Source organism: Rhea pennata, chromosome 2 (genome assembly GCF_028389875.1).
Source record: "Rhea pennata isolate bPtePen1 chromosome 2, bPtePen1.pri, whole genome shotgun sequence".
NCBI lineage: Eukaryota > Metazoa > Chordata > Aves > Rheiformes > Rheidae > Rhea > Rhea pennata.
The window spans coordinates 105,399,797-105,419,298 of NC_084664.1; the positions used below are offsets into that span (position 1 = coordinate 105,399,797).

The following is a 19,502-nucleotide window of genomic DNA, read 5'->3' on the forward strand; positions in this document are numbered from 1 at the left end:
CATTTCCAGAAAATAAAGTATTGATATAGAAAGAAAAAGTTTGCTCTTCCAGTAAGCTGCAGAAAGCAAGCAAAGCTCAAAAGAACACCTACACCTCACATACCAGATAAAACTTTGATCTGTAAATTAGTTTCAAGTATTTAAAGCTTGTCAACTTTATGAATCAAGCAGCAGCTTGTGAGATAGACCCTCTTAGCTATATATGAGCAAGAGGTTTAGAAAAATTAAGTCCAAAGGTTAAATTCAACTAGCTTTTGAAAATAAAGAGTATTACATTATTTTTCATGTAATTTTCTTGAGAGCAGGTGGTGAAAACAGATTGTTTGTCTAGACTGGCAAGATGAATCCCTGTGACAGATTATTCTTTTCCAACTTCAGATGTTTTTCTTCCTTTCTCTTGAAGGAAGATCTATAGCTGATACCTAATATGCATGATTCTCAAGGAAGCATTTGGCTCCTTAGGGAGATGAGGCCACAAAATCTGCTTCTCTTCCTCAGCATCTCTCTCTAAGCTAATTCAAATAGAAACAAGCTAACAATTTTATTTCCACTATGGTGTTCCCCAGTATAGTAAGGTGGAGAGGCGCAGCTGTAAGGAACCAGGAAAGAGAAGAAAGAAGAATGTGTATAAATCCAGTTTTATTCAACTAAGCCTGTTCCTCCAAAACTGTGGGCATGCCTCTGCCTGTGACTGTATGTGAAGAAAATGGTATAAAAGATATCTGAACAGTCCGCGATACATCTTATATTAGAACCATTTTTTTTGAAACTATTACCTTATAACTACCTTTTTGGTTATGATTTCTGTAAATAGAGGTGTTAGATATTTCTCTCAATATATGAAAATTTTCTGTGAAATAGAGTGGAAGTTTTGTATACTGACAAAAGAATTGACCATGTAAGTGAAACTAGCATTGAAAAAAAAATGCTTACAAAGAATCTCCCCCACTCACACGTACTTTAAAAGAAAAAATGAAAAGGACCACCTAGGTAACCAGATTTTATACTTATAAGTTGCAACAAGATATGAGGTGATAGCATAGATATAGATAGATAGATAGATAGAACCTATTTAAAGTAGGATCTAACAACAAAGTACATAATACTACATTCTTTGGAAACTAAAACATTGTCTTAAGGTAGATCAGAAAGGTATCATAATGCTTCCCATTCAGTACTTTGTAAAATATTTAATACAGAATACTATCCTGATTCTAAAAGAAGGTGGCTGGATAGAAACTCTAATGTGTATCCCTTTCAGGAGAAAGGCATTGTTTCAGAAGTGTTATCACACACCAGAAAAATCCACATACAGATTTTGAAAATGCCCAGAGATTCACACAATCGGAACTGAAAACTCGGCCTTCATTAGACCCTAAAAAACTAGTCTCCTAGGACAATATATTTTCGTAAAATAAGTGGAAAAAAAATTTTTCTTAAAAGCAACAATCTTGTCACAGTATCTCTTACATTACTATTGCCAGCTGTCTTGTTAGATGCACTTACAATAATGAAAAACTGTAATTCTCTTTGCAAAAATATGCACCAGAACAAACCATATCTACTTCTCTGTGGTCTTATGTACTGCCTTCCCTTTCATCATTTTTTCCATATCTAAATATCTATTTTACGGTAAAATCCTGTCCACCATTTTGGTTTCTTTTCAAGCACGAGTATATTTTTGTATTGTATTATACATAAATACGTATTATTCATAAAAAAAAGAAAAATTGGAAGGTAGTAATAGATTACAGTAAATTTAAAGACTAAAATTTTTTTTGTTTGGGGGGGTGGCTTTCTGGCTGCCATTTCCGGTAAATTGTAAGCAGTTTGGTATTTCTTCTTCAAGAATATTATATGCTTATTGTAGTCTAGGTTTGCTGATTAATACAAATCATTATACATTGTAAATATCTTCTAAGATCTTTTACATGGGCAAGTTGATATTTCTTCATGTGTCTTTGAAGTTGTATTCAAATCCTTTAGGGTTAAATATGGGTAACATAAATATTTGCATATACAGATGTTGTCTTTTCCTGCCCATAAGGCCAAAAGGCAACAAGAACAACAGTTTGAAGTACTTTTATAAATATAATAATATAAATATCAAAAAGCTTTCTTCCAAGAATGTTTTTGTTTGATTACAAACCTTCAAATTATCAAATATAATTTCTAAAGACTTGAGCCTATAGTATTGATATTCATTTCTCAGCCACCAAACTTGAACGATTTAGTTGTAATATTAGATTAACCATGAAAACAGGAAAAAAAATATTCCCAGATAATGAACAGTCTCAAGAAGAACCAAGTATTAAGGAGAAGCCAAGACAAGCTTAACCCAATTCACTAGCCAGCTATGGCTTTTAAGACATAACAATTTGGCTAGCTGGCCCTCCCTTGCACTTTTTATTGACTATCACTTCTTATTGGAGTATGATCAAGAGGCTAGTACAAAAGCTAGTGTAAACTTCTGGAATAAATAGCTAGCCAGATTATCTGAGCTCAATCGTAGTTTCATTGAGTCTATGCATAAAAGCCTAACCTGCTCTTTGCTACTCACTTGTAAAATCTATAAACACATAAGCTCAGGACAATTTAATAATCTGTTACTTTGTAAAATAGTGTGTACTGTTGAAGCAATATGTTTATGTAATCTCATGCTCTTGAAAAGATATTTTTCTTACAGTATCAGTTTCCAGTACGATGCCATCAGTACTGAGAAAAAGTTTAGATAGCTTGAATATCTGTAGGTGCATGGACTATTAGATCAAACAGATTAAAGACTTCTTCTATCTCCAATCTCTAGATTTTGTTTTCATAATATCTAAAATATATGGAAAAAATAAAATAGATCTTCCAACCTTAAACATGTTCCATTTCCTCAAAAGCATCTCTGGAAGTCTTGGTTACAGTTTATTAGTTGCAGAAGGATTTGCTTTTTGCTCCTCTTAATTAGAACTCTCATTTCAAAAAAGTATTGTCATTATGACCAAATATGAAATCTCCTGGATATGAAATTCTCAGCAAACTATTTACCAAGAGTTATGCCAGAAGCTCAGTCACTGAATTTTTAATTGTAGTTATATTAGTCAAACGGTAACGTCTGGAGAAAAAAAATCAACCAAACAAAGAAACAAACAAAAGAACCCCAAACCCTGCATGTGTAACAATTCGGACCTCTAATTTTAACACTAGCGTATTTGCAGCTTAGCTTGTATAGGTTTCCATTCTACATGACAGCAAATCTAGATTTGGAGGGCTTCCCATCTTTACAGTTTGACTAACTAGTGTGTCACCTTGGGTGACCTATCATTTGAAAAGGTAACTCAAGATCAGCCTTCCACATAAAGAGTTGCAAATGCATAGCTAAACCTCTCCAGTTATTACATTCGTAACATTGAAGATCGTTTGAGTGAGTTAAATGATCTAGAAACCTGAGTCAACTATCACAAAGGCTGGACTGGTGCTGAAGATGTTTAGGGTAGATAATACTGAGCACACAAGAGAACACTTGGTATGAACAAAAATATGAATCTATCAGAGCTGTCTATAGGTTTTTCCTGTGTTGCTATGATCTGGCAATATGAGTAGAGTCAGGAACCTTCCTTAAATGTCAGATATTTGATGCAGAACAGCTCTTAACAATCTCACCCTTATTCACCTGTAAAACAGAACCAAAAATTAAACCTGGATCTGCCACTCAAATTGCAGGGTTAACATTCTCCTCCCCTTGATTCTTACTCTTCAGTCCCTAGTTCAGTAACCCAACTACTGTAACTCACCCGCACCTACAGATTTAATGAGCTGCTGTTAAAACACAGTCTAATCCTGTAGGAAGAAGAATGGAAGAAAAGAAAAGAAACCAGAAAACACTCCCCACCCCCCCACACACATGAAAAACACCTTTTCAACAAGGAACAACCCATCAGTACACCTTTGTACCTTAAGACTACCTTTTTAAAAAAATAACAACAGCAATGAAGTTCTTGTTATCCCAGACTGTCTTTTCAGCCATGAAAATATATTCAACTGAAGAGCTAGATACCACTAATGTCTCCTCCAGAAACTGAGTCCAATTGCAATCACTTTGAAGATACTCAAATAAAAATATGGAGCCCATCACATTATATTTCATCAGCTAACTGAGAAATTAAAGGTTACACACCTGTAACAGTTTAAGATGTTTGCATGTACTTAAAAAGAATTATTTCTTTCCATTTCAGATAATGTTATTCAAGGAAAAAGATGGGTACTATTATTACAGTGCTGTTTTCTTCCTTTCCTTTCTCTGCTTCCTCTCATCCCCCGCAAAAACCCAACATCGTTACACTAACAAATCTCCTTTGAACCAAAAGGTCTATTAGCAAATGAATTTCTCTTTTAAACTAAGGTGCCTTCATACAAATAAATTTGTATCAGTTAAAGGACTAGCAAAATTAGGCATCTCCTGATTAGCGTAGAGAGATTTTTTAGAACGATAGTAATCTATTTCCAAGTTTGAAAGAGGTAATTACTTGTGTGGAATAGAGTTTGGATTAATTTTCAATATTCAGTTAACATCAGTTCAGTATATTGAAACTATTTTTTTAATGCTTATGGTTAAAGATGCATATTAACATCTACTGCGATTTACAAAAATACCTAGGCACCTTGCTCTTAAGATAATGAGATTCACTCTTAGTCAAGTTCAAAGGTTTCTGAGTTTTTCCTCAGCAGCTCCACAGCTGATGCAAATCCTAACCCAACACTAGTTAGTTAAAATCCTCATGGAGTGTGACAAACTTATTTTACCCTACACTAAAATAGATAGTAGTGCTAAAGGAGTCATAGCCCCTTCTCTGAGACCAGAAGGCTAAGCCAGTACCTCCTGAAACTGCTCAACTTCAGCTGCAACTGCAACAACACTCGATTACACCATCCGCAGCTCAGCCAGTACACACATGCACTGTCATGGTTATACAGGCCTTTGACACAACCCACAAGAGCACCTTTTGTGCCTTTTCCCAGAGCTTCCTAGGAAGAAGGAAGACTCCAGAAATGTACAGGAGTGATACTGGAGACGAGCATCATCAATGAGACCAGGTCTGCCTTTGGGCATGTTGTTCATAATCTGTTTTAGAAGTTTTTTTTAAATTCACAATCGCTAAAGCCAGTAAGTGAAAATCAAAGAACAAAGTAAAGCTAAAAGCTTTTTGTTCAGCTATTCATTTCCAGCCAGAAAAATTGTTAGTGAATTTAAAAATAATTAAATAAATAATCGGTAAATAAGCTTATGGGAAACTATTCAGACCAAAGGTATTATATCACATCAGATTTTCAATCAAGTTCCTTTCCCAGCCATTACTACCATTAGCATCCTACTATAGTGCTTTGAAAAACAAAACAAAACCAAAAAAAAAACACAAAACAAAAGAAACCCACATACTTTATTGGTCTTGTGAGAGCCTCTGCAAGTTTTATTGGGTACAGCTATAGTTTAAGATGCTCAGCTACTCCCAAATGGTGCTCAGCACTTCAAATAAGATCAGGATTTGGTCACGTTTTCAGAAATAGAGTTTGGGCTGTAGGTTAGGTCAGCTAGCTCTTTTTAATTTCAAAAGGAAGTCGAAAAAGACAATTGAAGACAAAGGACTATCATATTGAACAGCACTTTACTCAAAAAGAATTAAGTCAGAAAAAAGTTTTAAAACATGTTCATCTATATTCTACATTAGAGGTCATCTAAATGTACAGAGAAGTTTTGTCATTTAAACAAAAAGCATCACTGAATTTATTTTCTGGACTGTATGCCACATTTCTATACTTTTCCACTCATTGGAAAGTTTCTTTAAGCTCGGTTACTTTTGTTTACATTTTTTTTCCTTGTACACTGAACATTGCAGCGAGTTTCTGTGTTTTCAGTAGGTGAAGATGTAAAGCAGTGTCCATTAAATGCTCTAAAAAATTTTTTTTTCTGACTCTGCTCAGATTGAGAAAGTCTTCAGAGTTTCAAAATCTTGCTAACATCTTAAAATTATATGCTTTCTAATATTAGAGATTAAAAAAGTCTTGATACAATGATTTATGATCTTTTTCCTTTCAAAACATGACCTGCTTTCAAAAGCAACTCCATAACATTGGGTGTTGGGAAAATTAATCACAGATAATCAGACATACTGTTTCATTGAAAGACATAAAATATTCTGAAACATTCCTACTTGTCTACATACGTGGGTGGGGAAATTGTTTGTTTCCAGATTGACTCTGAGTGGTGTTTCAAATAAAAATTGTTGTGTCTTAATAAATGTTAGAATGTTTTATTTTCCCTATGTCAGAGTCTATCGCTTTGGCATATATGCCTACTCTGAAATAGTTTTATCAGAATTAACAGAATTTTGTTGCATAGAGATGCAATCAGTTGTATCAGAACAGCTGTAGAAGCCAAATCATCTCCAATTCTACAATTCTTTAAAGAACTTTTGGTAAGAAGAGATTACTTCTTGGATATTTATATGTAATTATTTTTAATTAATTACATTAAATCTTATATATTTCAATTTTTCAAGGTTTCCCTTGTGATACTATTGCTCCAAGGTAGTAGCCTATGATGATTCCATCTCCACTAAGTCTTCTTTGAGGGAAATGTGCTTCAGATATGACTTATACTGTCACTTCAGTGGGCCTATTCGACCACTTCATCCCTGGCATTCCTCCGGCAATGTGACTGGTATTAAATAAAAATGGATTTGGCATAAGATGTTTCTCATTTAACCCAAAGTAAATCACATCTAGATTACTCAAGTCAGTGTGAGCAGAGAATCAGGCTGTTTAAGGAAGGGTTATTTTTACAGTAAATCAGTCAAGGAAAAATTACTGTATTGATCAACAAGGAAACAGGAGTAGAAGTGTACTGTGCTAAGAGATCTGCATCTTCAGATTACTGTAATATATCTGAATACCAATATTATATAGTTTATATATATTAATACACCTTATGTGATGTCAGCTATATAAAAAGCCATCTCACTAACATAATCATGTGATACCTCCCTAAAGTCACAGAAAGAACGAGATTCTAACTACTTAGAAAATAAAAGACTAGCAAAGGTTCCTGCAAGCAGAACAGACCATTAATTACAAGAAAAGTGTTCTCTTGGAGCCAGTTTACCTAGTATGTTTGTTACATAGACGCTTACGTGCAGACATATCTGTAACTGCAATAAGGATCTCCTGTTTCAGCAATGCAAAAAAGTCTGTGGTATTAAAGCAACGCTTGTAAATGGGATAAACGATCAGATTTCAAATGTCATTGCAACTCAATGAATTCAGTAGAGTGCAAGTTTCAGGAATGTGAAAGAAAGTGAAGCATAAGAACAAGGAACTTGAAGAATTAATATCCAGCCATCAAAGGTGATGGAATTTGAGAATCTATAGAAATATCTCCTAGGAAAACAAAACACACAGACTTCCATAACTCTCTAAACACTTCGAAATTGAAGGTCTTTGATTGTGATGTTAGTCAAGAATTTGTTGTTCTCTTTTCCCTGATTTTACTGCAACATAGTTTAATATAAATGCAAATAAAGTACTTATCTATGTTTCCATGGAACTTCTCTTAAAAAAATGTTTCCAAATGAAGTTTGCTTGGATAACCCCATCACAGAAAGAAAACTGCCTTTAGACCCGCTGGTAACTACTTATGAGTTGGGTCACATTTATGGAGTTCACAGTACTCCACAATCAAACCCATAGCTTTTTCAATTACAGAAGTGATAATAATGACATTAGTAACAGCAGCCTTCACATCTATATAAGCCATTTGCAGGAATAGGAGGAAATAGTTCCTACCTCTAGGAAGCTGAATTTCACTTTCCACTCCATGAACTTTGCATTGCACATACACGGATCCTTGCAACAGGAAAGTTTTTGCCTGGCTGATGTTTTTTTTCCTCTTTTATACCCAATGCTAATAAAAGCTCTACTGATGGACAGTAGAGCATGTCTACTAAATAATCTGGAAGGCTCGTACTCACCACAGTGTCCTGTATTCCTTTTGTTAATGCTGGAGTCTCCAAAGGTTTTTTTGCATTCTTTGATGCCAAGAAATGTGTGGATGCAAATGATGTTGGGATGAATTCAAACCCAACAATGAAAAGTTGCACCATATACTTCAGAATACATGCTGTATATACATGGTTACAGAGAAGATCAGTGTAGCGCGAAGGTTAGTGTGAGGCTTTACCCTTGGAATTCTGCTAATATTTTATTTGTAACCACTGTAGTTATTTCTTCATTTATTAGCATTTGATTAGAAAAAGACATATAGGTGGAAAGCAGTATTTAAATACACTAGAAGTTCTTTCTCCTGATAGAAAATTGCATTAGTTCTCCATAAAGTATACATCTGTCAATTATTCTTTGGATTAAAAAAAAAAAGTCTTTTTTTTTTTTTAATTGTGACTACCTACCTTATAAAAAGTGATTCAGAACATGAAACTTCATTTTTTTTTGTTTGTTAAAAGTTGCATTTACTAGAGGAATAATAAAAAATAATACGGAACTATCAATTAAAGTAGAATAATGACTGTTAAACTTTTCAATCTACAATTTATTCAACTAGTAGAAAAATAAATTAGCATTATTTAAATAATACAAAGATCTAGCCCCATTGGTGCTGACACCAATAACAATGCTTTAAGCAAGCTCATTACCTGCTGCTCTAAGGTTTTCATTTCCTGATAAATTTCTTTTTTCAGATTTACTTGAAGTTAAAAAGTAATGTAATAGTTTATATTTAAGGAGAAAGAGTGGTCTGAATTCAAAGCAGGCTATACACACACATACAAAAATGAAAGATCTGTTCTTTCACTTCTTTCACTCACAAGATTTTTTTTGTAGACTTTGCTAGGATGTTTCATGATATAAAGAGGTATGACCAGTTCTACTAATGATATCTCATATCTTAACCAAAGACTTTTTATCTTCAGTATACTATACAAATGATTGCATTTAAAGACTTCAAAATGTAAATATTCTAACATAAATAATCTAGAACAAAACCTTAGATTACAGTAACAGTATTATTTCTATCAGAATCTGTGGTGGATCACACAGTGGTGATAATCACTGCAAACTAAGACAGATAAAACACACACAACTGGATATTCAGTGGAAGGCCTGTTAGTACTATCTAGTATGGGCATTTATTAAACTAATCAGCATCATTTTGGAAACTTGGCTCTTGGATCTCACTGTTATGGATCAGCCATATACACTCATACCATCTGGAATGTTAGATATTTAGTTTATCATAGTTTGAAAGACTTTGTCCAGTATCAACAAATCATAGCATCAATCATAGCATTTTCATTGCATTAAAATAATGTCATATAGCTAAGAACACATCTTTCCTTTTTTCTTATCCCAGTAGATATTTTCTGAAGAAAATTAGGATCATAAATCTCATTAGTGGAATTTCTGAAAACAAACGTTGAGGAAACACCGCTTTCTAATAACAAAATGCAATGTGAACAGCAGCAAACTAATAACAGTATTCTTATGACATGTATGTTTTTAATACCAAATGATTAAAAATTACCAAAGCTTACCATCCTATCCAATTGCAGAATAACTCCACATCACGATTTGAAAAAGTTATCAACATGAAAACAGTATAAACAGTGTAACAAATATTCCACATTTTTATTAACTTCTAAATCAAAAATAAGAAATAATCATTTTTAAAAAACTGATACTATGAAAATTTTAAAATCTTATCTGGTTATGGTAAAAAGTATCTTCATACATCTGAAAAACAAGCAATGTTAGTAGCATGTTAGCATAACCATTACACAGTGATAGTGAAAAAGACAGAACAGAAAAGTCTAGCTAAATCTTACTTAGTTACATACTTAAAATATTATTTGTTTTCTGATCTTCAGTACTTTTCCTAGGTATTTCAAATTGTTTCTTTCCTCCTATCAGCAAGATAGTAACTCACACTCTGTCCTAAAAGAAAAACAGAAAACTTAGATAGTAAACCTACAGGCTTAAGACCCCTTACCCTCTGGGCTTGCTGGGCTGCTCTTGCTTCTCAGTGTTACAGACATATGTATAAACAACAGAATTTCCTGCTTCTTTTTCTCATCTGCACAGTACTGGGACTTGGCCAACTGGATTGTTTACAGCATTAAGGCCGCTCCACAGTAACTTGAAAAAGATTCCCATTGGTCAGGCTTTATCAAAACCAAAACCACATCATTTTTCCTTTATGTACAAGTTACTTATCCAAAATAAAAGATTTAGCCTTATTGTTCTTCATTAAGTATTGCTTTCTTGGTTTTTATTTCTCCTTCCCTTTCTAAACTGAAAATTATGGCCCCAATCCCCCAAATATTATGTATAAGCTTAAACTAATTATTCTAATACAAATAGTTAGGCAAATATACAAGTCTTTTCCAAGCTGGGTGGACATATATGCCACTACTTGCATTTATGCACATCTCCTCAGTTTTAAATATGCTGTAATAAGATTGTTTTCCTTTCCATGTCACTATATGTCATCTCACTAATACATGCCTTTTCACAATTAATTGAGAAATTAGCCAGAGCCTTTTGAATATTATTACAAAATAATTGTAAAATTTTAGATTACCAGCAATATGAAACTTTAAAAAGCTTATTTCTGGAAAATTAAATATTTTTTTATATATAAAAAAATAAAGTAATAGCATTAAAATAAAAGGTAAGCATTGTTTCTACAATGAATTCTACAAAAAAAATGTAGAAATATTTTTGTAACTGACATGTGACAAAGCTGACATGACACCACTATACTGGGAATGATATTACATTTGACGAGGCCAAAAACGTCACAGCTGATATAATGTGCAATAGTATTGAAAAACAAAGTAATCAGTATTCTGTAATTGTATTTATTTATTTATAATTCCTATATCATGGTCTCAGACTGAAAAGTCAAGGTTCCTTACTAACAGTTTTAAAGAACATGGCTCCACTTCTCTACCAACATCCCATCACCTTTTAACAGTAGTACAGCAGGGTAGTCCTTTCTTGATGGATAGTAGCTTGGCTGCAGGACATTTAAATTGGCGGGTTGGGGGGCCTGATTTTTTTTATTGTTTATTTGTTTGTTTTTAATAAAAGAACAAGCAAACTCTCTCACAAATATATGGATATTATTTGTCTTCAATGACTCACAAAATATATACAACTAATTATATAACAACTACGATTATTCCATAAAAAACGTGAACAAACTAGACACTTCTATGAAAAATACACGCCTGCAGTTATCATACTCAAAAAACCCACATCCCAAACAACAAAATAATAAGGCAACCTTATACATCTTCCCTGCTTCCTCTAGCAGCTACAAATATCTCTCCCCCCCACCCCCGAATGCTCTTTGGATACATTCCATTATCCCTAATGTAGGAAATCAATTAACATTTTTGAAATCTAGTTACTTACAAGTCATAAAGTATCTTACACATTATTCCTTTGTAGCTAATCACATTTCCACCTCTTTGTGCGATACAGACCTAACTTTCTGCAATTCTTCATTTACTACAATCTCTGAACGCATCCAAGAAGCCTGGTTCCATAGCCCATACCCAGAGAAATTCTCATCAATTTGTACAGAAAGTAGTATATTCATTTTCTCTTACAGGAAGCTGAAACTTTAAGCCTAAAAATATCTTCACAAGAGAAGATTCCTAACAGAGATTTTGTCTTTTAAAAATCTTTAAAAGCTTCAATATGCTACAGTGAAGGAAGGAGCACTACTGAAAATGCTGCTTAGTATATATATTGAATTCTTCACCACAGATGCCCAACTCCAAAAGTCCCCCTTTCAGTTCTTTTCACCAGGCTGTCCATAAAAGGAGCAAGTAAACATTCCCTCTCCCCATACAGCAGTGTCATTAACCTTACTTTTTGTGTAGGAAAAACTTACTTTCCAAGGAAAAAGCACAGAAGAGTTATGCATAGTGGACCAATCGCAAAGTTAGAATGAAAACTCAGGTCCCATTCATTATGCTTTGCAGTACTGCCCGATCCTTAGAGGAATCTCAATTTTATCCCAGTGTAAAATATACAGTCACATTTTTATCAACTTTGACAACAGGATCAGATAGCACATATATATGTATATATATATGTATACATTTAAATAAGTCTGGGGATTGTAATGCCTCATGACAAACTCAGCACCACTAAATGAAGGGAGTAAGGTACATGAAATGCGTATATTGCTAGATTTGATAAACAGTTCAAGTGTTTATTGAGAAATAAGTAGACTGGTCACGTATTTTCAAGTTTGCACTTGAAATTATACATATTCCTACACCTCCTGCTCAATCTGATTTGGCCTTCTGGCCTTACTTTTAGGTCTATCACCAGTAATTACAAAGCACGCGTTGCCAACATGCAAGCTCATGAACACAGGAACTTCACACAAGGAGGTAAACTGTCTTCTAGAAAACCCAGGCACATAAACAGTTCTTAGGAAGTTGAAATAGTTATTCACTCACCAAGGGAAGAAGACCTTAGTCATTGTTTGTAGACTATTCATACCGACAAAATGCAACAGTAAACAGTGTAGGCAACATTGATAATCGGGAACACGTGTTTTGGTACATGGCATTAACTGTCATCCAGACCGTTGTTTCCCTGACTAGCGTGGGATGCACTCCCTTAGAGCACGTCTGAACTCTGGAAACTGTGTCAGACCTGCTTCTTCAAGAGCCACAGAGGAGCATTAACACAATGTGAAAGCAAAGCTTCAAATTGTTTAATGGCAAGAGCCACCCCTTTGGGATTATGAAGGAAAAGGCCAGGATCACAGAGCCAATGAGAAAGACGAAATCATTCGTCTCAGAGAAGAAAGTTAGAGCAAGCCTCCCTCAAAACAGAGAGGTCAACAATATTTACTGTATTAATGTAATTTCTCTGGCAGATATAAGAAATTAAGTTGCAATGCTGTTCTTTAATACAAGTAAAATCAAAACATTTCAAGCTCACACAGCAATAAATTGAAGCATTCACATTAATTAGATTAGAAAACAAGAAAAGGGTATGAAGCCCTAGAATTGTAATCTTCTGAAAATAATCTCTGAAATACTCTCAGCAAAAATATAAATAAATAATCCAGCTCTCTTTTGTTGGGACTTGTTTTTAACCTTACTATAATTTCCTATTATTCTAGATCATTTCATACAAGTGAAGCAAGCAGCATCACAATATATTTTTGAAAGTAAGGGCAGAAGGTTATCCTTTACTCTGTCTCAACTCTAGATACATTCCCTTAGAAGAAAAGTAGGAGGCAGCTTGGCAATAATAAGCACCTTGCCCCTTCTCTTCCCCATGCCTTAAAGATGTCATACCATTTTATATCCAGTCCCTGAAGTAGCAGAAAAGCCCAAAGCTACTTAACAAAATGCAGGCCTGTAAAGTTATAACTAGTTACAAAAGAGATAAGTCAACTAGTCCGTACGGAACAATATGGTACAATTCTGTTTGACTGACACATAGATTAGGAAGAAGACATGATCAATGTCATCTTTTTCCAGAACTTCTGTCTAAAATTATAGTTTCAATACAGGAATAACTTTTCAACTTTTTTTTTTTCTTCCAGGTTCTAGCATATACCAAACATGCAAGCATAACACATGATTTACGTGAGAAATGGAAATAACTAAGCTTGGGTTTACAGCTTTTCAATTCAGCAGTATTATTTTGGCATTGCTTCTTGATAATGCTAACCTAAAAATACAAGTAATAATCTTTGAGAACAGTAATTCTCATAAAGATATTTATGACAAAGTCTTGAAAACAGGCAACAGTAGTTTTCACACAGGAATTAATTTTCCTTGCATAAATAGCACTATTTATGCATTTAACACCTTACCTCTCATACTTATTTTTTTAAAATACAGAGAAAAACATATAAACATCAATATCTTGATAAGAACTCCAACAGTTTTTTTCTACTATAAACATAAAGCATAACAGAAGGAAAATTTTCCAGACTAGTACCTTACTCTCCTCAGCTTATTAGTCCAGTTCTCTAAGTTCACCTGTGCATGTTAAATCAATTTTCACAAGATAATCCTACTATCTGGATGGATTATATGCATATGCAAGACATATAGGCTAAGTTTCAGAATTTGTTGGACTTTCAAATCAGTCTAAAAAGAAACAGAACTTAAAGAGATCTCTATGTCACCCATCTACTATTTTTTTTTCCAGAAAAGACAGAGGAGCAGTTTAAATTCTTTTTAAGAATTAAACCTCGCTATTCTTTGTTTCACCAAAAATTATCTGATGTTCTGTTTTCAGAGTGAGAAGAAATAAGGTGTGCCCAATATTAAGTTCACCTAATTCATAATTTAACATAGCTCTACCACTTGCATGCAGCAATAAAAGCAGGCAAAATAAAGGTTAGTATAACTTGTACAGTTTATAAAAACCTAATCCTCAAAACTTTGCTGTGATCACTTATGATACAGAGAAAGTACTAAATAAATTCAGACCAAAATAATCCTGGAAACAATGCAGCTGGTGACAGCTTTTTGTGGATCTAATACTTTCCATTGGTGGTGGTGGTGGTGGTGATGGGGAACACTTAAGCAGTATTGGAAAAATATTTATGCCTGTTTAATTTTGATTAAATCCATTCAACTAAATTGATTGCAGTGAGAAAAAAAAGTGTCAATCTGCTATAAAGACCCATGAATTGAATAAATTAGTATAGAACAATATTAACTTTGTTTAGTAAGAAAATCTGTCTAAACAAATACTTTGTTAATACGTTGTGGAGAACTTTGAAAACTGAGAGCAATTCTTCAATATTAAAAATTTATCTCAGTTTAAACTTCTCTAAGCATGTTCATCAGTTAAATTCAAGTATTTTAAACAGCTATAGACAATTTATGTTTTAAAGGTCTAGGCTGCTGAAGGAAGTTTTTTTTTTTTTTTTTTTTTTTTTTGCTATGAAAAGTGATATAGTAAAAACTGCATACTACATTTGACTAGCATTAAGCTAATCAATACTTCACACACTGTATAGCAAAGTTGCAAAAAAATTATTTTCATTCCTGAAGCTACACTTAGAATAAGCTTTACTCCCTGTAGTTTATCATTACAAGATTTCTAGTGTTAGTTACCAGTGTTTCTCATAGCAATAAAATAATAATTTAGGATCTAATCCTAATTCATAAAATTTTACTCAGATATTCTGAAACTGAGTGACAGAACATGCACAAATATAATGTTTACATGGCATTTCATTTTTTGGTTCAAGAAATTCCTTATTCTGACATAAGCTAGGAGCAACTCCCCATTATGTCTCCGTTGTAGACTTGAAGTAAATTAACTGTCAGTGTCCTATTGCAACTACAGAAGTTGAGTCAACACCTCCACCTTCAAATCACCTAACTGAATCTCATCTCCTAGTCTTTCCCCATGCCTGTTTAGGATAGTAAAATCCAGGCTGAGAAGTCAAGAAGGTTCTCTTCATTATTTTTACTATATTTTTCATTTACTTCGGGAACACCAAGCCTTTATCACTTCCATGCTTAAACTCATTTTGAAATAAATGCTAATTTGAGTCTTAATTACTAAACTATTGTGGTTATATTCTTACAATTTTTCTTTAAGAAAACAGACTTTTTTTCAGAGTTTCAAAGATCAATACAATATCAAATCAAACTTTTACCATCCTTAGTGAAAATTAACAGATCTATTACCTGAAACTGGATTACTCATACATAAATACACTCCAACAGGCATCAACTTAGCACTTTCCATACATTATAAATAACTCAGCAAAACAGTTTCCAAAGTCTCAAGATAAATCTTATTTATAAATCTTATTTAAAATTTCTGGTCTATCTGGCAGAGAAAAGAGTAATGTAACTCCATAATTTATACTTATGAGTACTTTCACAGTTGAAATAACTTATTACTATCAAAATGGTAGTAATGCTCTTTCAAAGCTGGAACCTGATTTTGAACCTGATTTGTGAACCTGATTTTTTTCTGTAGTTTCTTTTTTTTTTTTTCTAGTCCAAAACCAAGATGCATATCAGTTGTATTTGGATAGTGAAAGTTAGTGTCTTAGCACTACTGTAGGTAAACAGTAGTTGGAGACACCATAAAAACACACATGAATTTAAGACTCTGCTCCAAGGTCTTGTGATGACTTCAATTATCTTCATCCAGGTTCAAACCAAAATTAGAACCTAGATCACATTTATATGGAGAAAGTCAGGCATGAGATAGTTGTTCAAAAGCAACAATCCACACAGGTCTGCACAGAAATGAATTAGTATGAGATGAACATAATTTATTTTTTCATATACAAATGATTCTAGCAGGAATGAAATTCATTTTTCTTTCTGCAATATTCTTTACTCACGTCTATTATGCACCTATAAACCACGGTCAAAAAGCAATTTCTTTGGATAATTCATTAGCCAATTTTAGTTAAGAAGTTAGTTCTCTGTTGGCAGCCTTGTGAGAAACAAAAATCTCTTCTTGCAAGCTTCTCCTCAACTATTTTTTAAACTATTTTTGCTGTAAAAATTCATCATAGCTTCAAAACAAACATCATTAATAACTTAAGACTATTATATACAGCATAAAACAGTACCATTAAGAGATATCTGAACTACTTACAATAATATCACTGACAGACAAAAAGGAAAGAGAGAAAAAAAAAGACTTAGTCTAGGTGGAGTGTCTTTAAAGTTTCAGGGAAAATTATTTTTCAGTTATGATAGAGGGAAGGGTACATGTGGATGTACTTGAATGTTGCAAACAAGCTGGAAGTATTATGCCATATTATACCCTAAAAGTGATTGTAAAAAGGGTTGACATTAATCTAAATGCGTTAATCTTTATTATAGTTTAAAAATATTTCCTTACTAATGCACTTGACACAATGTATCTGGCTTTTTCTGTGTTATCTCAGTCTGCTCTACTAACACTTCAAAGTTTACCTGTCATCTGTAGTCTGAACAGATGAATACTCATAAAGGCATCTCACAACTGAAGGTCAAGATCATTGTGAATCTCTCGCATCCAAAATAACCATATTTCTTGGAACAAATCCTTTATACCAGCACTCTTCCACATAATATTCCCTCAGCAACAAGCCTCTTAGTAAATTAAGCCATTCTAACTGCATCCTTAAGAGCCCTAAAGCTAACACGTGACTAGTAACAAGTGACTGCTATGGGCTGGTCTGAGAATAATATCTATTTCTATTCTAGAAATTATTAGAATTGCTCCTTAGTTGATTGAATATTGTTTTCAACAGTTATGTTCAAATAAGTATCAAGAGAAATCCTGAGTCCAGTTGGGGGTCATAATGGGGTCAGGGTCTTTTGGACTTTGTCTTTTATAACTGGGTAGTAAAGACTGATGTGCATTTCTGTAGCACAAGAAAATATATTTACCTTATCAGTATACACTTTCTTTACATTTCAGCTTCTCCACTTTCTTCAGTAACATGATTTTGCCAAGCTCAGCCTTATACAGCTTCAAAGCATCCTCTCACTAATGAATTTGCATGATCTGTTTCATTCTGTCTGGCCATCATACCTAAGCCCAGAATGCCCAGCAGAAACGAAACAGTGTACTTCCTTGACATCCAAGACCCCACCAGAGAGAGGACAAAGGTATACTTTCTACACTGTTTTAATTTGGATTGACCCAAGATGATGGCTATCTTTTCTTCTGAGAAATAAGACAACGACAGGAAAGTAAGAGAGCAGCAGGAAAACTATTCTGTAATTTTTTCTTGTATTAATGCAATTCAGACAGATGATGTGAGCAGCTGCAAGAGTCAGTTTCAAAAATCTAAAGTATTAATGACTTAATCCGTAATTATAATATCTGGAATAGTTAAATAGAGGTGCTAAGTCTATAGACTAAAAGAGTGAAAGGTGGTTAAAAAAAAAAAGGAAAATGCAAAATCTTAAGAACAAAAAATGATCAAATAACATTAAGGTATTATAACTTCTTACAATACATAATAATTTACCATAATGAAAAGAATCTGTGACAACAGGAGTGCCTTATTGATTACAAGTCAAAACTGTGCGAATGTTTATGGCTTTCAAGCTAAAATAGATAAATTAAAATGTAGTGTATTGTGAAGAGATGATGACTTCAGGTAAAGCAGAAATCACAAGAAAGTGTTAATTTTGCCTAATGTATGTGGCATTTACAAAAGCAACTATAGTCCTGCTCTGAGAACGTAGGACCTAATACTCTTTTCATGAATTCTTGTGCCACACTAAAGAAACAGTGCTACTTTCAGGTAAAGTGTTCTCAGTACTTGCTTTTGCAGATGGCAATAAGAATCACTACTGCTTAAGGTAAGCAGGTCCAAGGTCCACAAGTTTCCTTTAAGCTAAAAATATCTTTGGCAACCCTGAATTTGAACAGTTTAGCTGTTAGAGCCTCATGACTAGAAAAACAGATTTAAAAGATAGCTCTTTTCTTCCCCCACCAGCCTTTTTTTTGTATGTACATATTTCCTACAGTGGAGTTTCTTCTATAAGTGTGTTTTATTCCAATCTATTGAGGTTATTCTGAAGAGGTTAACTGATTAGTTTGAATTATTAGTTTAAATTTTAGCCATGTCTTTAGTCACAAAGAAATGCAGTGTTATGTTACATAAATCATGACAAAATTATCTCTACAATACATTAAAAAATATATTAATACATATAACTGGATTTTTTTAGTTAACATGAATTTTACGGTTTGGCTAATATGTATCCTATTTAATATGAAAGTAAAATTAGATAAAAACTGAGGTTTGTTGAGACACCAAATGAAACTGGCCACCAGCTGAGTTTTCATCAGGTTTAAACCTCCTAGTTTATTAATAATTACACTAGGGATGCACCTGGCTCATTACATTGATTCTGTTGCTGCCAATACATAGTATTTTTCATTGCCATTCCTTAGGGTTATGTATGTGAACAAATGGAGGACGAGTAAGACAGAAATAAATTAAATCAATCAAAAAGATTCATAATCATGACTGTTGCAGGAAACACTAATGTACTTTCATACTCAAAAAGCACTCATGAAATGGGACAAACACCTCATCTTTGACATGAACTTTTTCTCCCTTAATTGATTTCCTTGATTATTTCCATATGCTCAGCAGCCAGTTGTCTCTGACACACACAATGCCTTTACCAAATGGTAAGTCCTAAGAGGAGACATGTCACAGGTGATTTAAAATCAACTACATGCTTTTGGCTTTAATCTGCTTCTTGACATGCACCCAGATCTGACATCTGGCTAGTAAACCATGATTTCTGCTCTGTAAATTTGTATTATAAATTTAAATGCAATTATAATTTGATATATCAATCCTTGGTTATTAATCTTTCCAGTTTCAACATCAGATATGGTTGGAGTTCACATCCTCCACATGCATGGGTGGCTTATACCCTGCAAGGCCAAGTTAAACATTT

General features: G+C 33.6%; 1 protein-coding gene across 4 annotated transcripts in view; it reads right to left on the reverse strand.

The window, feature by feature from the left end:
- CCDC102B (coiled-coil domain containing 102B) overlaps nucleotides 1-10,081 on the reverse strand; it is a 186,601-nt gene extending 176,520 nt beyond the window's left edge. For all 4 annotated transcript variants that reach the window (XM_062568104.1, XM_062568105.1, XM_062568106.1 and 1 more), the window contains exon 1: nucleotides 10,043-10,081. The gene's annotated coding sequence lies outside the window, so the exon portion shown is untranslated. The remainder of the gene's footprint in view (nucleotides 1-10,042) is intronic.
- Nucleotides 10,082-19,502: the final 9,421 nt, after the last annotated feature.